Source organism: Schistocerca serialis, chromosome 12 (genome assembly GCF_023864345.2).
Source record: "Schistocerca serialis cubense isolate TAMUIC-IGC-003099 chromosome 12, iqSchSeri2.2, whole genome shotgun sequence".
Classification (NCBI taxonomy): Eukaryota; Metazoa; Arthropoda; class Insecta; order Orthoptera; family Acrididae; genus Schistocerca; species Schistocerca serialis.
This window is the reverse complement of record NC_064649.1, coordinates 37,765,459-37,792,070: the sequence shown is the minus strand read 5'-3', so window position 1 is coordinate 37,792,070 and position 26,612 is coordinate 37,765,459. Positions and strand designations below refer to the sequence as shown.

At 44.7% G+C, this 26,612-nt stretch overlaps 1 protein-coding gene across 1 annotated transcript in view; it reads left to right on the top strand.

Annotated features, from left to right (window-relative positions):
• The window catches only part of LOC126428061 (short neuropeptide F), a 586,585-nt gene that overhangs the window by 157,194 nt on the left and 402,779 nt on the right, over positions 1–26,612 (top strand). The gene's annotated exons all lie outside the window — the stretch shown is intronic.

Genomic DNA, 26,612 nt, shown 5'->3' with positions numbered 1-26,612 from the left:
GGTAGAACCTTATAGTTTAGAATAAATTGCTACTATGAAATTTATAAGCCTATTAAAGATGTTCGTAATCACAGATATTACTAACGTTTCGCTGTTTTTCCGTAATACATCGCTATTCCTGAGGTAGTGGTGGGTATGTTGGGACCTATTAGTTTAACTTAAATTGTTGCGAGTGAAACAGAATACCAACTAATTTCATATACGAAGCATAGTAAAGTTAACAATTTACTCGTTCCAAAGATCCCAAAATCAAGTCGTTGCAAGATGCATACATTTATGGGCGCACTTTATATTAGTTTTCTTCGACATCTCACTAAATCGAAAAACTGCCTTACTACTTACCTTGAAAAACTACTTCCTTGGCCTTCGAGTGGGTAAATTGTTAAATCAGACCTTCCTTTTATAGTTCCGTACCTCAGTCGGTGAAAATGAAATCCTTACCACTTCGTTGTCCGTTTATAAGACTGTCTGTCAGTCTGTCCGTCCGATTGTTATGACCCCTTTTTCTCAGGAGCGGGTAAAGGTATCAAGCTGAAATTTGTGTCGAATGCTAAGGTCTACGGTCCCTCGGTAGTGTAAATAATTTAAGCTAAGCCGATGCAGTCAAAAAATACATCGCTTTACGTCACATGCACTATGTGATCAAAAGTATCCGGACACCTGGCTGAAAATGACTTAAAAGTTCGTGGAGCCCACCATCGGTAATGCAGGAACTCAGAATGGTGTTGGCCCACCCTTAGCCTGACGATAGCTTCCACTCTCGCACGCATACGTTCTATCAAGTGCTGGAAGGTTTCTTGGGGAAAGGCACCCCATTCTTCACGGAGTGCTTCACTAAGGAGTGGTATCGATGTCGGTCGGTGAGGCCTGACACGAAGTCGGCGTTCCAAACCATCCGAAAGGAGTTCTATAGGATTCAGGTCAGGACTCTGTGCAACCAGTCCATTACAGGTATGCTACTGTTGTATCGCCACTCCGCCACAGGCCGTGCATTATGAACAGGTACTCGATCATGTTGAAAGATGCAATGGCCATCCCCGGATTGGTCTTCAACAGTGGGAAGCAAGAAGGTGCTTAAAACATCAATGTATGCCCGTGTTGTGGTAGTGCCATGAAAAACAACAAGGGGCGCGAGCCCCCTCCGTGAGAAACACGACACCACCGCCTCCTAATTTTACTGTTGGCAATACACACGCTGGTAGATGACGTTCACCATGCATTCGCCACATCCACACCCTGTCATCGAGTCGCCACATTATGTTCCGTGATTCGTCACTCCGCACAACGTCTTTCCACTGTTCAATAGTCCAGTGTTTACGCTCCTTACAAGGGTGGCGTCGTTTGGCATTTACCTGTGTGATGGGTGGCTTATGAGCAGCCGCTCGACCATGAAATCCAAGGTTTCTCACCTCCCGCCTAACTGTCATAGTACTTGCTGTGGTTTCTTGTGCAGTATGGAATTCCTGTGTGATGGTCTGGATAGATGTCTGCCTATTACATCTTACGACCCTCTTCAACTGTCGGCGGTGTCTGTCAGTCAACAAACGAGGTCGGCCTGTAGGCTTTTGTACTGTACGTGCCCCTTCACGTTTCCACTTCACTATCACATCGGAAACATTGGACCTAGGGGTATATAGGAGTGTGGAAAGCCCGCGTGCAGACGTATGACACCAGTGACACCCAATCACCTGACCACGTTCGAAGTCCGTGAGTTCCATGGAGCGCCCCATTCTGCTCTCTCACGATGTCGAGCGACTACTGAAGGCGCTGATATGGAGTACCCGGCAGTAGGTGGTGTTGTGGGTTGGCAGGAGAGCCAACACCGGGTACTAGAGGAAGCCGAAAGACACGCGTTTTAGCTCACGCAGGCTGGCGTGAGGTATGACTCAGTATCAATAGTAACTGGTAATGGCGCCTTGCTAGGTCGTAGCAAATGACGTAGCTGAAGGCTATGCTAACTATCGTCCCGGCAAATGAGAGCGTATTTTGTCAGTGAACCATCGCTAGCAAAGTCGGTTGCACAACTGGGGCGAGTGCTAGAAAGTCTCTCTAGACCTGCCGTGTGGCGGCGCTCGGTCTACAATCACTGACAGTGGCGACACGCGGGTCCGACGTATACTGACATACCGCGGCCGATTTAAAGGCTACCACCTAGCAAGTGTGGTGTCCGGCGGTGACACCACAGGTGGTATCACAATGCACCTAATATGAAAAACGTATGTTTTGGGGGTATCCGGATACTTTTGATCACGTAGAGTACGTTGTATTTTGGTAATCGGCAATTCACTCATAACCTGTATATTAATTATTTAAATATATGTCAGGTCTGAAGGTCTAGTGATAGAGCGCATGCCTGGAAACAGAGAGGTCGCAGGATCGAATGTCGGTCGGACCACACATATTTTAGTCTTTATTCTAACCTAACTTTCGCCTGTCGTCAGAAACAACACGTGGTTCGGATTCCATGTTGAACTGTGGGTCCTTTTTCCCAGATTGGATAACTGGAGTAGTTTAGGGACAAGTGAATCGCCGAAACGTTACGCAACTGAAAGATTTTCACCAGGTCATTGAATCACACGAAATTATTACCCAAATACATCATTAAGTTTGTACGGAAACTTCAGAAAACGAGTAGTACTTGGACTTGTCCGATATTTTTAGCCCTGCTATTCTGTTCACTTTTACTATATACATGTATTGTTCACGTCAGTATGACCCAACATTACAATACTCCAAGAAACTTCTACTAAGAAACGTTTTTCGTAAATTTGTTGACATTGCTGTATTCCAATATGTTGCTGTTGGTGGTGATAATAATAATAATACGAACATTTTATAAAAAAACTTTTATCATTCACTTATGGTATATCTGAAACAGCAGACAGTTTATTCTTAGAAAATTCATTTTTTTTTTTCTTTGTTGTTTACAATTTGGAAGAAGTAGTTACACAAATATAGATGAATCATAAATATAACAATTATGAAAAGGATAGTTGCTACTCGCCATATAGCGGAGATGCTGAGTCGCAGATAGTCACAACAAAAAGACTGTCAGAAAGTGAGCTTCCGGCCAAAAAGGCGTTCAACGGACATAGACAAAATACACCACACACACACACACACACACACACACACACACACACACACACACACACACACACACACACACGACCACAGTCTGTGGCTGCTAAGTCAGGCATCAGCAGCCAGACACTACAGTCGTGTGTGCGTGTGTGTGTGTGTGTGTGTGTGTGTGTGTGTGTGTGTGTGTGTGTGTGTGTGTGGTGTATTTTGTCTATGTCCGTCGAACGCCTTGTTGGCCGGAAGCTCACTTTCTGACAGTCTTTTTGTTGTGACTATCTGCGACTCAGCATCTCCGCTATATGGTGAGTAGCAACTGTCCATTTTATAATTGTTGCATTCCATCCCGGATTTTCCACTGTTTGAATCACAAATATGAAACATAGTCATTTATTTTTGAAACCATTGATATTCGTTCTTACTCATTGTAGCTTGGACGTAAGTATGTAACACGTGTTTTGCAAACATGTTTATTATATTGTCCACTTTATATGTTTCATTTCTTATAATTACTTGCTGAGATGCATGCACATTCAGCAGCTTTTCTTGTTGTTACTGCTTGTGACACATTTGCTGCTAACTATTCTCAGAGAATCTTCTGTTCTTGGGAAACGCGTCCTCAATGCAATCTATTCCGTTACCAGTGATTTTCGAAGTTCCTCCAAGAATATTCTTCCGCTAGTCAATCCTAATGCGTTCCAGCTATGATCAATAAAAGTCCAGAAGACATACACTCCTGGAAATGGAAAAAAGAACACATTGACACCGGTGTGTCAGACCCACCATACTTGCTCCGGACACTGCGAGAGGGCTGTACAAGCAATGATCACACGCACGCCACAGCGGACACACCAGGAACCGCGGTGTTGGCCGTCGAATGGCGCTAGCTGCGCAGCATTTGTGCACCGCCGCCGTCAGTGTCAGCCAGTTTGCCGTGGCATACGGAGCTCCATCGCAGTCTTTAACACTGGTAGCATGCCGCGACAGCGTGGACGTGAACCGTATGTGCAGTTGACGGACTTTGAGCGAGGGCGTATAGTGGGCATGCGGGAGGCCGGGTGGACGTACCGCCGAATTGCTCAACACGTGGGGCGTGAGGTCTCCACAGTACATCGATGTTGTCGCCAGTGGTCGGCGGAAGGTGCACGTGCCCGTCGACCTGGGACCGGACCGCAGCGACGCACGGATGCACGCCAAGACCGTAGGATCCTACGCAGTGCCGTAGGGGACCGCACCGCCACTTCCCAGCAAATTAGGGACACTGTTGCTCCTGGGGTATCGGCGAGGACCATTCGCAACCGTCTCCATGAAGCTGGGCTACGGTCCCGCACACCGTTAGGCCGTCTTCCGCTCACGCCCCAACATCGTGCAGCCCGCCTCCAGTGGTGTCGCGACAGGCGTGAATGGAGGGACGAATGGAGACGTGTCGTCTTCAGCGATGAGAGTCGCTTCTGCCTTGGTGCCAATGACGGTCGTATGCGTGTTTGGCGCCGTGCAGGTGAGCGCCACAATCAGGACTGCATACGACCGAGGCACACAGGGCCAACACCCGGCATCATGGTGTGGGGAGCGATCTCCTACACTGGCCGTACACCACTGGTAATCGTCGAGGGGACACTGAATAGTGCACGGTACATCCAAACCGTATTCGAACCCATCGTTCTACCATTCCTAGACCGGCAAGGGAACTTGCTGTTCCAACAGGACAATGCACGTGCGCATGTATCCCGTGCCACCCAACGTGCTTTAGAAGGTGTAAGTCAACTACCCTGGCCAGCAAGATCTCCGGATCTGTCCCGCATTGAGCATGTTTGGGACTGGGTGAAGCGTCGTCTCACGCGGTCTGCACGTCCAGCACGAACGCTGGTCCAACTGAGGCGCCAGGTGGAAATGACATGGCAAGCCGTTCCACAGGACTACATCCAGCATCTCTACGATCGTCTCCATGGGAGAATAGCAGCCTGCATTGCTGCGAAAGGTGGATATACACTGTACTAGTGCCGACATTGTGCATGCTCTGTTGCCTGTGTCTATGTGCCTGTGGTTCTGTCAGTGTGATCCTGTGATGTATCTGACCCCAGGAATGTGTCAATAAAGTTTCCCCTTCCTGGGACAATTAATTCACGGTGTTCTAATTTCAATTTCCAGGAGTGTATGTATTGTAAGCACAAACATCACGAGTATTGTGGAAAATTGTTGTAGATGTTTTCTGTTTGCATGCATATGTAGCTATTGGGTGATGAAGTGTGTCTATTCCCGCTTTAGTTGAATTATAAAGCAAACTAATATTTGGCTTCTTGTCAGCCCTGTCACTGATTTTATCATCACGGTAGAGCGCGTTCATTAGTGCGAGAGACATGTTTCTCTTAGGAATATAACTGACCACATTAGTGTTATTTGTGAAGTAAACAGAAGAGTGATGATCTTACTCGTTGGTTTTATATATATATATATATATATATATATATATATATATATATATATATATATTAATTTATGGCGTATTTTCCAGTACAGTTCACAACAGTGTTAATTTTCTCTCCTCTTCAGGAACAGCGGTCGCGAATTGTATGACGTAAAAAAGTTGTTACATATGATTTTTGACCTCGCAACTCTGAAATGAGATCGGCAACTACCCACATTCATTGATTTTTGATTCTGCTCAGCTTTCCTGGGGGTTTCAGTATGTATGAAGGTTTGCTGTCGCACAGGACCCATATTTTGAGCCAATATTTTGCTGGAGTACTCGGGATATACTGCTTGAATGGGCAGTGACCTCGAAATCTACTAACTACTAGTCGACAGTAACATTTCCTCGTGAATTACAGAGTTTCGGTAGCGTTTCTACCCACTCAGACAACTCTCCCAACGGGTTACATGCAGTACTTTGCAGTCACTGGGTATGGCATTTCACCATTCCTTCAGTCACGGCAGTGACCAAAGAGCAGTTGCAGCTTGCAGCAGCTGACCACAGGTGGTTGGCTGTGGTCTCGGAGGCGAGGTCTTCTCTCGGCAGCAGGCAGCAGGCGAAAAACATTTGCTGGCAAAAACTGTCGATTCTATTTTTGTGTTAGCAGATGGTGTTTTGTTTACTGTCAACCTAACTTCACTTTCTAGTTTCCTGTACATGTGCTCCGTACAATGTCCAATCGTGGTTGTAAAACCTCTACTGACAGTTTTTGTTATCTTTGAAGTGAATTTGTGATTAAAAAACACGAAAGAAACATTACAGACTTCGTGAAAAAGGTTTATCTATCATACCCTGGATCTAAACTTGGTGATCAAGATAAATCTTGGGAGCCGCATAAGGTATAATATGTGTGTTGAAGATCTGAGAAAATGGTTCAAAAAAGGAGAAAAGAGCCTATGATTTGGAGGGAGCCAAGAAATCATTCCGACGATTGCTACTTTTGCAGTGTTGATATTACTGGTCGTAATTAGAACTCATCGTATAAAAAGCTACACGAGAAGCTTCAAAGAAAAAAGAGAAAGAAAATACAAACCAATTCCAGCTGACAAGTGAAACCTCTATTAACACATTTGATTACTATAAGTAGCTTGCTGTAAATACAAACCATGCTTGTGTTGTAGCAAAGCGTTCCATTAATTTCCCCGTTTACGGTATAGCATAGGATTTTTACACTATATAATAAAAAGCATACTGCTTGAAATCAATGGGTGATACAAAAAAACTAAGGCTAGATTTGGATTCAGCTCATAAAAAACTATAAAGTATCAAAGTAAAAAAAGTTTTTAAAAAAAAATTTCGATGGGCTGTGTAATCATGCAACATCCTGATTGAATTATTCGTCAAAAAATTGAAAAAATAATATATATTGAAGCTAATAACATAATTACAACATATGTATAATTTTTCTCTCAAGTAGTAAAAGTTACATTAGCTTATACAGTTCGCTCACCTGTGTGTTTTCTAGACGTTCCCAGTTAAGGATTGAGTGTGGGTGTAGCAGTTACTGGTTTGCATTCCAGACGAAAATATTCGTTTTCAATTACACCTCAGGTTTCGTTTCTTATTTTTTGGAGAATCGCTAAACTGTGCACGGATACTCCACAAACTGGAAAATATGCACCTGGGTAAGTGGGATCTTGCTGTATGCGGCTATCATACACTTCACTAAACTATGGAACGGGGTGCTGTGCTAATCCGTAGTCGAGACAGTGTAATTTCGAAATACATACGTGCTCCGCTTCGATGGGTTGCCATGCCAGCCGCTGTGAGCGCCGGCACTAGAGGCTTTTTTTTTTTTTTTTATCGCGCACCCGTACCCCAGTGGAATGGTAATCCTTTGTCCTGGCCGGCCGCCCGGCCGCCCGTTCTTTCTGGGTCCCTGTTGCGACCCGCGCGGGCAAAAGCGGAAATCTCGCAACTATTTCATATAACGTCGCGTGTGAAGCGTTTCCTCCCGTTGTCCGGTCGATCGCTGCCGATCTGAGCACGTCAGTCGCGGCTCGGTGCTGAAGGGTGGCGGAGGGGTGGGATAAATCTGTCCCTCCCCCACCTGCCATCCTGACGCACACACACACACACACAGGGGATTACTTCGAACGCACCCGCGTGCTATCAACCATGGGGAGCGGAGGGGGGGGGGGGGGAGAATGAGAGGGGGGGGGGGGAGCGGCGATCCCACACTTGTAGCGCAGTGGGTATTTTGTTTTCACCGGCAGGCAAACAAGGGCACGCCAGGGTAGGTACCCGGCATGCACAAGCTTTCTCGTACACCCACCTGAATAATGCAAATTAAAAAAAAATGCCGTGTAGGATTTCCGAAAACAGTCGTATCGAGATTCTTTCCAATTTCCAGGCTTTACGTCGCTCAGCACCGCGATTACAGCAGATAGCCTGTGATTACACAACTGCAGCACTCCCACTGGTAGGCCGGCCGCGGTGGCCGAGCGGTTCTAGGCGCTTCAGTCCGGAACCGCGCGACTGCTACAGTCGCAGGTTCGAATCCTTCCTGGGGCATGGATGTGTGTGATGTCCTTAGGTTAGTTAGGTTTAAGTAGTTCTAAGTTCTAGGGGACTGTTGACCACGGATGTTAAGTCCCATAGTGTTCACAAGGGAACCTCCCCATCGCACCCCTCTCAGATTTAGTTATAAGTTGGCACAGTGGATAGGCCTTGAAAAACTGAACACATATCAATCGAGAAAATAGGAAGAAATTGTGTGGAACAGTGAAAAAAATTAGTAAAATATACAAACTGAGTAGTCCATGCACAAGATAGGCTACTTCGAGGAGAACCTGAGATCATGAGCGCCGTGGTCCAGTGGTTAGCGTGAGTAGCTGCAGAACGAGACGTCCTTGGTTCAAGTCTTCCCTCGACTGAAAATTTTACTTTCTTTATTTTCCCAAAGTTATGATCTGTCCGTTCGTTCACTGACGTCTCTGTTCACTGCAATAAGTTTAGTGTCTGTGTTTTGCGACCGCACCGCAGAACTGTGCAATTAGTAGACGGAAGGACGTGCCTCTCCAATGGGAACAGAAAACATTTGTCGCAAGGTCATAGGTCAACCGATTCCTCCACAGGAAAACACGTCTGATATATTCTATACGACACTGGTGACGGCATGTGCGTCACATGACAGGAATATGTTGTCGACCCACCTAACTTGTACACTTGGCGAATGGGTAAAAAGATTCTTCTACCTTGTCCGATTTAGGTTTTCTTGTCGATGTGGTAATTACTCCCAAAAAAGTGATGAAAACATAAGAGTTTGTCACATAAACTGAAAATAAAAAATTAAACTTTTCACTCGAGGGAAGACTTGAACCTAGGACCTCTCGTTCCGTAGCTACTCTCGCTAACCATAGGACCATGGCGCTCCTTGACTCCCGGCCTCCATGATGTTACCTATCTTCGCATGGACTACTCAGTTTGTATATTTTACTAATTTTTTTCATAGTGCCACACAACTTCGTCCAGTTTTCTCGATTGATCTGTGTTCAGTTTTTCAAGGCCTATCCACTGTGCCAACTTATAACTAAATCTGAGGGGGGTGCGATGGGGAGGTTCCCTTGTCAGAACCATTTGATCCCACTGGTAGAAGAGAATGTTGTGCCTTAGTACACTCTGCTCTAGCCATTTGTAAAATAGAGGTTTATTATTATTATTATTATTAGTCGTAAAGCTCCCAACATGGAAGACGCTAAGTAAAGATGGTTCACTTCTGGGGCTTCTTGTTCTTCTAGAGATTTATTATGTTCACTTATTTCGTTTTTGAGTGATGGCATACATTTTATACACCTTTTGTAGCGCGGACAGCTGCGAGAAGTGCAGGGAGGATCAGTGCGGTTCTGGAAGGTACCGACAGGGATGTGCAGATTTTCGATTGGTATTTGTGTCCGAAAGAGTACATTAAACTCATCCCGTGCTCTCGGAAACACGCACGTTCACTGCGAGCGCTGTGACTCGATGCATTGACCATCTGGTAGATGCCATGGTGCCGAGGAAAAGAAAACAGCACGTAGGGGTGGATATGATCCCCAAGGACGGATGCACATTTGTGTTGATCCATTATGCCTTCCAAAACGACCAGATCACTCAGGAAATGCTACGGAAATATTCCCCAGACCATAACGCTTCCTTCTGGTTGCACTTAGTTTGTTTTGAGTTTCACGCAGTACACACCAACGATCACCTCCGGCCCAATGGAGCACGAAACATGATTCATCCGAAAAGGCTACCTGTCGCCACCCAGCGGACCTCCAATTGGGGAGCAAATTCCAGCCGTCGTCGGCGGTGAAGAGCAGTCAGCACGGGTGCGTGAGCCAGGCACCTGCTGCGGAGCCCCTTACGCAGAAACGTTCGCTGAACGGTCGTTGAATCACTCATCGGTGAAGAGAACGTGATGCCAATCCTGAACGGTCCATTCGGCATATTTTTGGGCACATCTGTACCGCGCTGCATTGTGTCGTGGATGCAAAAATGGACCTCGCCATTGACGTCTGGAGTGAAGTTGCGCATCATGCAGCATATTGAGCACACTTTGAATCGTCCTGCGGCTGCACGAAAATCATTATTCAACATTGTAGCGTTGCTGTCAGGTTCCTCCAAGCCATAATCCGCAGGTAGTGGTCATCCAATGCATCCAATGCATCCAATGCCGCCCTTGGGCGGCCTGAGCGACGCATGTCATCGACAGTTCCTGCCCCCTGTATCTCCTCCACGTCGAACAACATCGCTTTGGTTCACTCAGAGACACCTGGACACTTCCCTTGTTGAGAGCCTTTCCTGGCACAAAGTACCAATGCGGACGCGGTCGAGAGACTTGGCATTTTTGAACTACAGAATGGTTCAAACGGCTCTGAGCACTATGGGACTAAACTTCTGAGGTCAGTCCATTAGAACTTAGAACTACATAAACCTAACTAATCTATGGACTTCACGCACATCCATGCCCGAGGCAGGATTCGAACCTGCGATTGTAGCGGTCGCGCGGTACCAGACTGTAGCGCCTAGAACCGCTCAGCCACTTCGGCCTGCTTTTGAACTACGGACAACACGAGCTGTGTACCTCCTTCCTGATGGAATGACTGGAACTGATCGGCTGGCTGACCCCTTCCGCCTAATAGGCGCTGCTCATGAATGATTGTTTACATCTTTGGGCGTGGTCAGTAACATCTCTGAATGGTTCAAATGGTTCAAATGGCTCTCAGCACTATGGGACAACATCTTAGGTCATCAGTCCCCTAGAACTTAGAACTACTTAAACCTAACTAACCTAAGGACATCACACACATCCATGCCCGAGGCAGGATTCGAACCTGCGACCGTAGCAGTCCCACAGTTCCGGACTGCAGCGCCTAGAACCGCACGGCCACCAAACATCTCTCAACAAACGGTCTGTGTCTGCGATAGAATACCCACAGTCAACGTCTATCTTCAAGAGTTCCAGAAACTCGGGTGATGCAATACTTTTTTTGATGTGTGTATAAAGGAAGACAAGAGCAAAGTGGGAACAATGAGAATAAAATACCAAGTGAGAAAGTGGAAAAATTAAAAAGCATGTAAGGCAGGGATGCAGTCTTTCTGCGCTGCTGTTCAACCCGTACATGCAAAAAGCAATGATGGAAATAAGAGAGGTTCACGAATGGGATTGATATTTGAGGTGAAAGGATGTCAGTGTTAATACCGTTATGGAGAGTCGCGGTGAGGAAGAATTACAGGATCTATGGAATGGAATGAACAGGCTAATGAGCTCAGAATACGAACTGAGAGTAAACCAAAGAAAGACGAAGGCAATGAGGAGCAGCGTAAGTGAGATTAGCGATAAACTCCAGCATCAGATTTGAGGGCGTCGAACAAAACGTAGTGAACGAATTTCGATATCTTGGAAGCAAAATAATGCATGATGTGTGAGATACGGAGGACGCAAAAAGTAGGCTAGCACAGGGGAGGAGGACATTCTTGGCCAAAAGGAGTCTACTGGTATCAAACATAGGTCTTAATTTAGCGAATAAAGTTCTGAGAATGTACTTGTACGTTTGGGGGACAGCGTTGTGTCGTTGTGAAACACGAACTGTTGGAAAAGCAGAAAAGGTGAGAATCGAAGCGTGTGAGATGTGGTGGTTTTCCTTCTTCTGCTTCTTTTTTTTCTTCCATAAGTCTTCTGGTTACTTTATGCTGTTCGGCACAAATTGCTCTTTGCACGGAATTGCCAACTTTTCATTAGCATTATTTACCATTTTATTATAGATACATTCGTGAATGTAAAAATTTTTATCTCATAACAAATTAAAAATGGCGGCTGCAGCCTTTGTCTCAAAGTGTGCACCTCGAAGCGCGTACTGATTTGCGCGAAGTGTTGCACAAACTCGTGGCTTTGTCAAACCCATAAAAACAGAAAATGCTTAAGTTTCAATGAATTTGGGGGGGTGGGGGGGCATCACGATGGGGCTCTGAAAAATACTTAAAAAATGGAAGTTATTTGAAAAACATGTCAATTTCTTATAATGTGTTTCAAAGTTCGAATGTTTAAAAAATACTTAAAGTTCGAAAACAAAAAGACTATCGCTATGGCCCCTAAAATTAATTATCATTTATTTACAAAAAAATCAAATGAATAGGTAAATCTGTCGAGGCTCTAGCGCGCTTCGCACTCTGTAAAATGTTTTTTCGAGAAAAATGCGTCTAAAGTTTGGAGTAACAAATTAATGTTGTTTCAAAATATACCGTGAATCTGCGATCCCAGGACGATAAAGGCAACCGTCTTCCTTAAACACGCACTCGTTCTGAATTTGGTGCTGGTTTTTTTTTTTTTTTTTTTTTTTTTTTTTTTTTTAGTTCGGGTTCTTTTAACAAACTGAGACATTCCATGTTCAACGACGTCAATGTGTTTGCTGTCAGACAACTCCGCCAAGTTTTTGCTTCTCGTCCCTATGACGGCTCCTAGCACGTTTGTAAATGAATAACCTCCATTGAATATAACTAGAGCTGTATATTCCTCTACTCCAACAGTTTTTGCGCCACAATGAAGATGTTCACCAGTTTCAAAATGCACGCTTTGAAGCTCTCTTTGTATTCTGCATATCGGCACCGGTGCAGTTTTAAGCAAAAATCATTGAACAGAAACCCGTATATTGGTCGAATCTTTTCTTCAACTAATTGGAGTGCCTACAGCTGCCTGTATTTCGTTCGACGCCCGATTCCATTTAAGACGCTATAGCTTTTCAAATACTTTGACAATCAAAAAATCCATTTGCAGGATAATCTAAGAATTCACGAATGCAAATTAAGTAAAAGAAATGTTTTATACCTCTCGACCAGCACCTCCCTTTAATAAATGTATTCAGTGTGAGTGGAACTTTGTACTACCTATCACGACACATATTTATCAACCCGACAGTATTCACCAGTTGTTATTTTTAAACTGTTATACAACGTCGTAAGTGCTCGATGGGGCCACCATGTGTATCTGAGACGACTTGATTAACGCAGAAATCAGGATCCCGGGATTATGTGAGATCCTGCAGGCAGCGAACTTGACCGCGTCTCTAGCGGGAAGCCTGGAGACTTATAAGGTGATCCAAGAAGAACCTCCGTCTTTGAGAGACAAAGGGGCGACAATTCTTTCTAGGATGCAGTGCACACAAGAAGTTCCCAGGCGACGGTTCCTAAGTACTGACGCTATCATGAAAGGCGTCAATGGGTTTGGACTCTGCAAGCCCCCGCCCCCTTCCAATCTACTGCTGAGACACAGAAAATGTTCCCCATCCTCCCCCTCTCTGTGACTGATCGGTCTCTTCCTCCTCTTTGTTGAACCTTCCAGTCTCCTTTCCGGACGCTGTTCACTGTGAATGGAGGAAGACACCCACGCATTACGACTCATTATGATACGTCATTGGTCATCATATTGTTACGACCGAACAAGATTCGATGGGAAAAAATGTAATCGGCAGTGTTTACTGTCGCTAGTCAAATTGCTGATTATGATTTTTTGATCTATGTATTTCAGCGAATCTGTAACATCTTGTTGGTCCTTTTACACATCAATGGATGCTGTCAAAGGGATTCTAGTTTATTGTTAGGGAATTTATGACGGTATTACTTGACTTACTGGCTACGAAAATCGAATTTATTTAATTTGCTTTGTGATTTGTGTGCCTGCTTATTACCTTCTGATTTCATTTTGTTTACGGATAAAAATGCCTACAACACAGCCCAGTCTTTCTCAGTACTAATAACATTGATGAAATGCTGAGGAGGTCTGTAGAATCTAATGAACGTCGCGAGACGAGACTTGGTGTGCCTCGAGAACATCAGGCTTCGCCGCGCGGGATTAGCCGAGCGGTCTTAGGCGCTGCAGTCATAGACTGTGCGGCTGGTCCCGGCGGAGGTTCGAGTCCTCCCTCGGGCATGTGTGTGTGTGTGTGTGTGTGTGTGTGTGTGTGTGTGTGTGTGTTTGTCCTTAGGATAATTTAGGTTAAGTAGTGTGTAAGCTTAGGGACTGATGACCTTAGCAGTTAAGTCACATAAAATTTCACACGCATTTGAACATTTTTGAACACCAGGCCTTAACTCGCTCTTTGGAGGCTCCTTCTGAAGGCGAGGTATGGTGTAATTCTGATCAGGAGTGTCATGCATTACCCCGCTCCTCGTCCAGCCTTAGGTATTCAGTGCATGTCCAGGGCGGGTCATTAGTCATCAATACTTAGAAAATGCCTATGCTCTAAGTTAAAAAAAATCAGTTTTGTTATCGATACTGAAGCCTTTGACACATCGTGACATCGATGTTCGAGAAAAAATGAAGACTTTCGATAACCAGACTACTTGTCATGCAAACGAATCTTTTTTAGAATATGTCTCTACGTGGAATTCAACGTTCTGTCTAATTGAAAGAATTTATGCAGCAGATAAAAATTCACTTGTCGCCTTCCTGAGAGACAATCATGACTCCTTCCCAATTAGTAAAGTAAGTGTAGACCAGATGCGGCTTAAATTCAAAGAAACAGTATCGGAAGCAATTAAGAGATTTATTCCAAATAAATTAACAAACGACGGAGCTGATCCCCCTTGATACACAAAACAGGTCAGAACACTGTTGCAGAAACAACGAAACAAACATGCCAAATTAAAACCGACGCAAAATCCCCAAGATTGGCCATCTTTTAGGGAAGCTCGATATTTAGTGCCGACTTCAATGCGGGATGCCTAAAACAGTTTAAACAACGAAACTTTGTCTCGAAACCTGGCGGAAAATCCAGAGAGATTCTGGCCGTCTGTGAAGTATGTTAGCGTCGAGAAGCGATCGATGCCTTCGCTGCGCGATAGCAAAGGAGGTACTATCGAAGACAGTGCTGCCAAAGCAAGTTACTAAACACAGCCTTCCGAAATATCATCAAAAAAGAAGAATAAGTAGATATTCCAGAATTCGAATAAAGAACAGCTGCCAACAAGAGTAACGTAGAAGTAAATATCCTCAGAGTAGTGAAGCAACTTAAATCAATGAAAGCAAGTCTTCTGGTCCAGACTGTATACCAATTAGGAGTATGCTGATGCATTAGCTCCATACTTAATAATCATATACAACCGTTCGCTCGATGAAAGATTTGTACCCAGGTCACACCAATATTAAAGAAAGGTAGTAGGAGTAACCCACTAAATTACAGACCCATATCGTTAACGTCGATATGCAGCAGGATTTTGGAACATATATTGTGTTTGAACATTATGAATTACCTCGAAGAAAACTGTCTATTGACACACAGTCAACATGGGTTTAGAAAACATCGTTCTTGTGTAACACAACTAGCTCTTCATTCGCACGAAGTGTTTAGCGCTATTGACAAGGGATTTCAGATCGATCTCGTATTTCTGTACCACACAAGTAACTTATAGCGAAATTGCATGCTGAGGAAATATCATTTCAGTTATGTGACTAGATCTGTGATTTCCTGTCAGAGAGGTCACTTTTCGTAGTAAATGACGGAAAGTCGTCGAGAAAAACAGAAGTGATTTCTGGCGTCCCCGAAGGTAGTGTTATAAGCCCTTTGCTGTTTCTCATTTATACAAACCATCTGGGTTGCAATCTGAGCAGCCGTCTTAGGTTTTCTGCCGATGACGCTGTCGTTTATCGACTAATAAAGTAATCAGAAGATCAAAACAAATTGCAAAACGATTTAGAGAAGATATCTGAATGGTGCGAAAATTGGCAGATGACCTTAAATAACGAAAAGTGTGAGGTTATCTACATGAGTGCTAAAATGAATTCGTTAAACTTCGGTTACACGATAAATCAGTCAAATCTAAAGGCCGTAAAATCAACTAAATACCTAGGAATTACAATTGCGAACAACTTAAATTGGAAGGGACACACAGAAAATGTGGGGAAAAAGACTACGTTTTGTAGGCAGGTCACTGAGAAAATGCAACAGATCTTCTAAGGAGATGGCCTACACTACGCTTATCCGTCCTCTTTTGGAATAAAGCTGCATTCAGTTATTCATAATTATTCGTACTTATTTTTAATTTACAGCCTAGCTGAGACATGCACGTAGAGCACCAACAATGACGGTTTCCACAACAGGAGAAATCGCTAGCGTAATTTTGACGTGTGGCGCAGCGCGAATTTGGTGCTGGAACGGTTTCGGTTAACCGATGTTCCTGGTACACGGGTGGTCAGTGCTCTACTGCAGTATCTAACAGGCTGGGCCCGAGATGTAGCCGTCTGTTGTTGTTCGTGCATTTCAGGTTCACCGTAAGTTATGAGAAACTCGCGCCGCAAACAGACTGACGCTACTGTAACGGCAATTAAGGGCACAAACACAGTTACCGGAATATTTATCTTCTGCCCTGGAGCAGAGTCAGTTTAAAAAGCTGATTAAAAATGCTGCGAGCAGTTTAACATGATTACCCGCACGATGTGATGTAATTAGCTGAATGGGGGCGTGCCTACACACACACACACACACACACACATATACACACACACACACACACACACACACACACACACACACCTGTTTGAACGAAGCCCATACCCTCCTTGTGCTATACAGTACCTAAGTCTCATTTTGAGTTTCGTAATATTTCAGAGTTATGTAACGAAATAAACGCAAAATTCATGAAAACAGAAAGGAATTGCACCAGTAGATGAAACTTTCGACGACTTAAACTTGGATTCATTCCATTAAAATAAAATTAACGTCTCTGCTTTTTTTTGTATGATACACTCCTACTATAGCTAGTCCGCGTAGGAAATATAATAATCAAGCTGAATTGCAGGTAGCAGTGGTAAATATTACAGGGGGTTGGTCGTACTGAAGATTTAGAATTCTAAAATTCTTCTAAAAATATACAGTTACCTGAGGTGATCGAAACTGGTGCCAGTAACTCTGTAGTACCCTATTAAATGTTTGCTGGAAAATTTCTGGAGCCTAGCCTATCGTAGGGCAACAGGAACAGCAAAAAAGAAATAATTGCAGCATTTGAGCTATAGTGATATCTGAGAACGCTAATAATGTCGCAGGTAGACAGAATGACCAATGAAGAAGTTTGTTCCTAAGTAGATAGTTCGTATGAAGGTGTCTTCATAAGTGTTTGTAATCAACTGTAATTTTGCAACTCTCTCTCTCTCTCTCTCTCTCTCTCTCTCTCTCTCTCTCCCCTCCCCTCCCTTTCCCTCCCCTTCCTCCATTTTCACATACTCTACACACTAGTTGGAATCACCTTTTGGTTGGGACTTCTCGCATTGGTTTTATAAATTGCGAAGGAGTTGAATCGGGAATTACCAGGCTCAGGGAAATGACATGGAAGGACTAGACCCCTTTAAGTAGCATCATTTACCCTTTTGATAGACATTTATTTTTTATTTTTAAAGTAGCAACTGGTCCCTTTTAAAAAAAACAGGTACGAAAATACCAAGTTAACTTGCCGTGTTCTATTTACAGACCTGAAGGAGCTAAAAATGGCGAATGACACAGTCACTCAATATCAGTAACAATGGCCTCCAACAAGATGCAGGACTATTGTCCTTCAACAACATTGGCCTTTAAAAAAATTTAAAAAGATTCAAATAAACCAGCCAATAAAAATAATTTAAACTGAGTTGTACATAAACTTCTTCAGGCGAGCTCAAATCCATTAGGCTTTAACTAGTTAACAAGACCTAACAATTCACCTTTACAGCATACCCAAAAGGTTTATACCAAATAATTTACAATAGAAGAACAAGGCTAAAATATTAATCGGACAAAACAACAAAGGGAAAATTTCCCGTACAGGGCCAGTTAGTCAAAGGCCTCTTGGCCGACAGCAAAATTTAATTTACAGTGTAAGATAACATAATATACTCGCTTGAGCACTCACAGTCAGGATGCTCGACTGCAAACAAAATAGCAAGCCATGCTAGAGAGCCGTCCACATGGCTGCAAGCAGGGCAGACCCACACTGCAGGAAGCTGCCGACGTGGAACTCTGTCCCGGCAACTTGGCGGGTGCTGCTAAAAAACGCCGAACAGAAATTTCTCACTAAATTTCACTACAAATGAAAGTTATTCTTTAAGCATGATTGCACTTACAGAACTTTTTCAATAAGGCCATACACCCTGAGAAATAAATTTCATTAAAATGTAAGGTGTAAAATAGAACTACTGAAAGGGAGCTGCAAATTCCTCCAGTAAGGAATATAAATAACTCGCTAAGATCTTAGTACACTGAAGAGCGAAAGAAATTGGTACACCTGACTAATATCGTGTAGGGTCACCGCGAGCACGCAGAAGTGCCGCAACACGACGTGGCATGGACTAATGCCTCAAGTAGTACTGGAGGAAATTGACACTATGAATCCTGCAGGGCTTTCCATAAATCCGTAAGAGTACGAAGGGATGGAAATCTCTTCAAAACAGTACGTTGCATACCATCCCAGGTATGCTCAATAATGTTCATTTCAGAGGAGTTTGGTGGCCAGCGGAAGTGCTTAAACTCAGAAGAGTGCTCCTGGAGCCACTCTGTAGCAATTCAGGACGTGCGGGGTGACGCATTGTCCTGCTGGAATTGCCCAAGTTCGTCGGAATGCACAATGGACATGAATGAATGCAGTTGATCAGAGAGGATACTTACGTACGTGTCACATGGCAGAGTCGTTTCTATACATCATGGGTCCCATGTCACTCCAACTGCGCACGCCCCACACCATTATAGAGCCTCACTAGCTTGAACAGTCCCCTACTGACATGCAGGGTACATGGATTTATGAGGTTGTCTCCATATCCGTACGCGTCCATTTGCTCGATGCAATCTGAAACGAGACTCGTCCGACGAGGCAACTCGTTTCCACTCACCAACAGTCCAGTATCTGTGTTGACAGGCCCAGGCAAGATGTAAAGCTTTGTGTCATGTAAACATCAAGGGTACGTGTGTGGGTCTTCAGGTCCGAAAGCCCATATAGATGGTGTTTCTTTGAATGGTTTGCAAGCTGACACTTGGCCCAGTATTGAAATCTGGAGCATTTTAAGTGAATAGTACCACTGTGAATTGAGGAGAAGAAAATCATCTCAAAAAGAAGTATATATAAATATAGCATGCTGTTCAAAAATGAATTTGTGTTGTTCATATCTTTGTAACGAGCAAAGTTACTAGAAAGGCAATCAGGCTCGTTTCTGTGACCCTGGTAGGTAAACAACGTTTCCTTGACTCATTCTTGCCGGCCGCGGTGGTCTCGCGGTTCTAGGCGCGCAGTCCGGAACCGTGCGACTGCTACGGTCGCCGGTTCGAATCCTGCCTCGGGCATGGATGTGTGTGATGTCCTTAGGTTAGTTAGGTTTAAGTAGTTCTAAGTTCTAGGGGACTGATAACCACAGCAGTTGAGTCCCATAGTGCTCAGAGCCATTTGAACCAACCACTCATTCTTTTTTTGTTTTGCATCTGGAAAAAAGTTATTGTAGATGTTCAGGATAAATGGCACACCCTGTGTACTGGTCTCAAAACTGAACCCTGAGGAGCACCAGTAGATGTTTTACACAGGCCCCTCTGGACGTAGATGAGGACGAGTGTTTCTGTTATGGTGCTTGTGGTAGCCAATATAAGAAAGTACACAATGTACACATACAGACTGCCAAGTGTAAAGCAAAGATGGCAGTTGTATACACAGGGTGGTCAGAAAATGTGTGAAATGCTTGTAGGGATGTTACAGGGCAGCTTGTACTGAGACATAAATGTCAAGAAAGAAATTCGATACGTTGCTCCTTTTCCGAGTTATTTAGCCAACTGAGCCAATCGGGGCGTCGCGCGCTCACATTCAAGCGGCCTGCCAGGGGCGGTGTTGCCCAACCGAGTGCTTTGTCTTGTTAGCTGAAACGTGAACTTACGCGCGCGACGATCTGATTGGCCAACCAATGCTAAATAACTCGGAAACGGAGAAACGTATCGAATTTCTTTCTTAACATTTATGTCTCAGTACAACCTGCCCTGTGACATCCCTACAAGCATTTCACACATTTTCTGACCACCCAATATACACTCCTGGAAATGGAAAAAAGAACACATTGACACCGGTGTGTCAGACCCACCATACTTGCTCCGGACACTGCGAGAGGGCTGTACAAGCAATGATCACACACATGGCATAGCGGACACACCGGGAACGGCGGTGTTGGCCGTCGAATGGCACTAGCTGCGCAGCATTTGTGCACCGCCGCCGTCAGTGTCAGCCAGTTTGCCGTGGCATACGGAGCTCCATCGCAGTCTTTAACACTGGTAGCATGCCGCGACAGCGTGGACGTGAACCGTATGTGCAGTTGACGGACTTTGAGCGAGGGCGTATAGTGGGCATGCGGGAGGCCGGGTGGACGTACCGCCGAATTGCTCAACACGTGGGGCGTGAGGTCTCCACAGTACATCGATGTTGTCGCCAGTGGTCGGCGGAAGGTGCACGTGCCCGTCGACCTGGGACCGGACCGCAGCGACGCACGGATGCACGCCAAGACCGTAGGATCCTATGCAGTGCCGTAGGGGACCGCACCGCCACTTCCCAGCAAATTAGGGACACTGTTGCTCCTGGGGTATCGGCGAGGACCATTCGCAACCGTCTCCATGAAGCTGGGCTACGGTCCCGCACACCGTTAGGCCGTCTTCCGCTCACGCCCCAACATCGTGCAGCCCGCCTCCAGTGGTGTCGCGACAGGCGTGAATGGAGGGACGAATGGAGACGTGTCGTCTTCAGCGATGAGAGTCGCTTCTGCCTTGGTGCCAATGATGGTCGTATGCGTGTTGGCGCCGTGCAGGTGAGCGCCACAATCAGAACTGCATACGACTGAGGCACACAGGGCCAACACCCGGCATCATGGTGTGGGGAGCGATCTCCTACACTGGCCGTACACCACTGGTGATCGTCGAGGGGACACTGAATAGTGCACGGTACATCCAAACCGTCATCGAACCCATCGTTCTACCATTCCTAGACCGGCAAGGGAACTTGCTGTTCCAACAGGACAATGCAATTCCGCATGTATCCCGTGCCACCCAACGTGCTCTAGAAGGTGTAAGTCAACTACCCTGGCCAGCAAGATCTCCGGATCTGTCCCCCATTGGGCATGTTTGGGACTGGATGAAGCGTCGTCTCACGCGGTCTGCACGTCCAGCACGAACGCTGGTCCAACTGAGGCGCCAGGTGGAAATGGCATGGCAAGCCGTTCCACAGGACTACATCCAGCATCTCTACGATCGTCTCCATGGGAGAATAGCAGCCTGCATTGCTGCGAAAGGTGGATATACACTGTACTAGTGCCGACATTGTGCATGCTCTGTTGCCTGTGTCTATGTGCCTGTGGGTCTGTCAGTGTGATCATGTGATGTATCTGACCCCAGGAATGTGTCAATAAAGTTTCCCCTTCCTGGGACAATGAATTCACGGTGTTCTTATTTCAATTTCCAGGAGTGTATATACAGGGTGTTACAAAAAGGTACGGCCAAACTTTCGGGAAACATTCCTCACACACAAATAAAGAAAATATGTTATGTGGACATGTGTCCGGAAACGCTTACTTTCCATGTTAGAGCTCATTGTATTACTTCTCTTCAAATCACATTAATCATGGAATGGAAACATACAGCAACAGAACGTACCAGCGTGACTTCAAACACTTTGTTCCAGGAAATGTTCAAAATGTCCTCCGTTAGCGAGGATACGTGCATCCACCCTCCGTCGCATGGAATCCCTGATGCGCTGATGCAGCCCTGGAGAATGGCGTACTGTATCACAGCCGCCCTCAATACGAGCACGAAGAGTCTCTACATTTGGTACCGGGGTTGCGTAGACAAGACCTTTCAAATACCCCCATAAATGAAAGTCAAGAGGGTTGAGGTCAGGAGAGCGTGGAGACCATGGAATTGGTCCGCCTCTACCAATCCATCGGTCACCGAATCTGTTGTTGAGAAGCGTACGAACACTTCGACTGAAATGTGCAGGAGCTCCATCGTGCATGAACCACATGTTGTGTCGTACTTGTAAAGGCACATGTTCTAGCAGCACAGGTGGAGTATCCCGTATGAAGTCATGATAACGTGCTCCATTGAGCGTAGGTGGAAGAACATGGGGCCCAATCAAGACATCACCAACAATGCCTAACCAAATGTTCCCGGAAATTTGTGTTGATGACGTGATTGCACAATTGTGTGCGGATTCTCGTCAGCCCACACATGTTGATTGTGAAAATTTACAATTTGATCACGTTGGAATGAAGCCTCATCCGTAAAGAGAACATTTGCACTGAAATGATGATTGACACATTGTTGGATGAACCATTCGCAGAAGTGTACCCGTGGAGGCCAATCAGCTGCTGATAGTGCCTGCACACGCTGTACATGGTACGGAAACAACTGGTTCTTCCATAGCACTCTCCATACATTGACGTGGTCAACGTTACCTTGTACAGCAGCAACTTCTCTGACGCTGACATTAGGGTTATCGTCAACTGCAAGAAGAATTGCCTCGTCCATTGCAGGTGTCCTCGTCGTTCTAGGTCTTCCCCAGTCGCGAGTCATTGGCTGGAATGTTCCGTGCTCCCTAAGACGCCGATCAATTGCTTCGAACGTCTTCCTGTCGGGACACCTTCGTTCTGGAAAGCTGTCTCGATACAAACGTACCGCGCCACGGCTATTGCCCCGCGCTAATCCATACATCAAATGGGCTTCTGCGAACTCCGCATTTGTAAACATTGCACTGACTGCAAAACCACGTTCGTGATTAACACTAACCTGTTGATGCTACGTACTTATGTGCTTGATGCTAGTACTGTAGAGCATTGAGTCGCATGTCAACACAAGCACCGAAGTTAACATTACCTTCCTTCAACTGGGCCAACTGACGGTGAATCAAGGATGTACAGTACATACTGACGAAACTAAAATGAGCTCTAACATGGAAATTAAGCGTTTCCGGACACATGTCCACATAACATCTTTTCTTTATTTGTGTGTGAGGAATGTTTCCTGAAAGTTTGGCCGTACCTTTTTGTAACACCATATATATATATATATATATATATATATATATATATATATATATATACCCAAGTCCGTTGGAATGCACAATGGACATGAATGAATGCAGTTGATCAGAGAGGATACTTACGTACGTGTCACATGGCAGAGTCGTTTCCCTACATCATGGGTTCCATGTCACTCCAACTGCGCACGCCCCACACCATTATGGAGCCTCACCAGCTTGAATATATATATATATATATATATATATATATATATATATATATATATATATATATATATATATACCTCTTGCAGTTTCATGCGAATAATTTCGAACATGCGTTTCTTGATGAGGTACACTGCAACCAAAACTTGTCTCAGACACTGATCATTTTCGCCATAGTCTTGCTACTGGTCTGGTAAAGTAATTGCTGTTGGGTGACGTGGAGGGAAGGCGGAGGTTCGGGGAGCGTGGGAGGTCTTTACCTGCACTGAATGCCCGCCATTAGGCTTAGCCGCCTCCCTGGGGCACCGACCCACAATGCACCGCTCCCATTATGTTCCCCCTCCCTCTAGCACACAGCCACCGCACTACCGCACTACCTGTACCTGGCGGCGCCTTTGGCTGCGCACGTCACACGTTTCACGTCACTTCCGGTGTCCCAGGGGACCAGGGATCTCGCATGTGGCTCCCTCACCCTATTTGAATGACCGAGTCTCGAGGCTGAATTAAGATCGATTCTCGCTAGACGTGAACGCAACATCGTATCGCGTGAAGGCAAACTGCAGCTGCTTCACTCTTGATGGAGCATAGCTTTAATGTGAAGCGTCATTGCCTCTTACTGGTGAATCGGAGTTTATGAAGAACCGTTCGTCATACAATAAATGGAGATATAACCTCATTGTCAGGGAAAGAGCAGTGGAAGTCGTCTCGAGAAGTCAGACTGCACAATATTGATTGGTTATGAGAGACTTTGAGGGACCATTTGCCATATACACATACGATATTTAGTCTTAAAATTAACTGCGGAGGCAAGAAGGACGTACAAATCATAGTAGCACAGGCAAACAAGGTATTCATGGCCAAAAGAAATCTACTGGTATCAAACATTGGTTTTAACCTGCAGAAGAAATTTCTGACAGTGTGCGTTTTGAACACAGAATTGTACGGTAAGAATTGTGGACGGTGACAAAATCATAAATGAAGGCAATCTAAACGTGTTATAGTGTTATAGTATTATAGGAGGACGTCGAAAATTAGGAGGAGTGATAATAAATGAGGAGATTCTTCGCAGAATTGTTAAGTAGAGGAACGTATGGTGAACACTGAGAAGAGGAAGGTACAGGCTAATAGGAGATATGACATCAAGGAATAACTTCCGTGCTTCCTAAGGCAGCTGTAGAGGGGAAAATTGTAGGGGAAGACAGAACATATACAATAAGTAATTCATGTTGGGTGCAAGAATTACTCTGCTGTGGGGCAGGGGAGAGGGAAGGAATTTACGGCGGGCTGCAGAGCTGCATCAAACCAATCAAAAGACGAAGAGTGTCCCTCCCCCCTCAAAACTAAGCTGGCAGTCATAGCATGACGCTAAACTGCAATTATTTACTGTCCCTCATAGGGGAAGTCAACATCTGGTCTCCGTATCACGTAAATAGTTGGGGTAGTGGCAACAACAGGTTGTACTGCACAGAGCTGAACGGTGGATTTTAGCTGGGACCATCCCTTATACAAGACGCCAGCATATACTCTCAGTGACAGTGGTGACAGAACTTGCATTTGTTAAACGCCAAAAAGGTTTCGTAGCATATTCTCACGAAATGTTTGTGTGTTGAATTCTACATACAGCACGTAATGGAGAGAAACATTTTAAGGCATTGAAACCAAACTTCCACCAGCTCCAGATGAGCATAGGGAAGAGCAATACTTGGAAAGTAATGAGCCAACGCCGTTTTACTCTTTTTCTTAACGCCTTGTTTCCAAAATAAGATACAAAATGTGTACTTTTCTCCCCACATCGTCAGTGTCTGTTCCACTGTAGCAGCTTTACTCAAAGAAAACATACCAGAGCTTCTATTAGTGTACTAGTTTACGCACAGTTTATTCATTAACGTTGTCCATCTACTGTAAAAATCTGAGCATTTTTATTCTTTCACATACTGCGTCTCTGTCTTAGCAAAATTCTTCCAGGAAACAAATCTACATTACTGAACGCCAAATTCCTTTGCAGGTTGCCTGTCTAATGGCTAGCAGGAGCAACAACAATTTGATTTTCAATATATCACATAATTATTGAACAGATTTAAGTATTTAGAACTCTGTTGCAATCTACTCACTTAAAGATATAATCCTATGTCAAAAGTTTAAGATAATAATAAAAGTATTTCAGTTAGAAACTGTGTATTTGACTTGAGGCTGCTCCCACGTACCCAAGAATCTGTTCGTCCAGTACTTGAGAAAGAGAGCTCTTACTGGCTTCCACCAAAATTCCATATTAATATTACATCCATATTGTCTATTGAACACTCTTCTCCAAAACTACCAGATAAATTTTCTTGGTATTTTCGCAGTTAACTTGAGCACAGCTTTGGTCACCGTATGGGAGCTACTTCAATCAAAATCGAATCGCGGAAAAAAGATATCAAGAAATAATTCTTTACTAAAACCTTCATGTCTGTCTGTCTGAACACACTAATCTCCAAAGCAAAGAGACGAATTTTCATGGAGTTTCCGCAGCTTTGGGCACCGTATAGGTTTATTTCACCAAAGTTGGATCACGGGGGAAAATCTATCGTAATTGAGATTTATATTCAAACTAATATTATAAATGCGAAACTCTTTCTATTATTATCATTGTGGTAAGATCTTATGGGACCACACTGCTGTGGTCACCAGTCCCTAAACTTACACACTACTTAATCTTAGTTAAACCAACTGACGCTATGCACAACACACACACCCACGCCCGAGGGAGGACTCGAACCTCCGACGGGGGGAGTCGCGCGGACCGTGACAAGACGCCTAAGACCGTGCGGCTACCCCGCGCGGCTGCGAAACTCTGTTACGTTTTAACGACGAACCGCAGAACTGATTAAGATGAAAATTGACTTTAGAAAGTGTGCTGTACAAGATACTTATTGATCTGAAGAATATTATTCGAATTAGGGAAAACTACTTACTCTTTCAAAAAGCTCTTTACAATTTGACTTTCGATCTTTATAATATTTGTGAAAATGCTTTTATTGGTTGATGTGTGCTACAGGATATGATTCAAAGTATTGATTACAATGCTTATAGAATCTTCGTTGTGTTTAATCCACACTTTTACACTATATGTTGAATGTACACGTTCTATTATATATCTTCCGCGTTCTCTTTCCATCTCGTCCTATCTCATCCCTCACCCTCTCTTCGTCCTGCCCCCTCTCTTTGTTCATCTGCTCCTTCCTCTCTGTTTATTCGTCTCTTCCTTCCCCTGTCTCTTTCCATTCTCTGCTCTTCCCTCTCTGTCCATCTGCTCCTCTCTCCTCTCCAGCTCCTCCTCACCTCTCTCTCCGTCTACCATCTCCTCCTCCGCCTCCCTTCT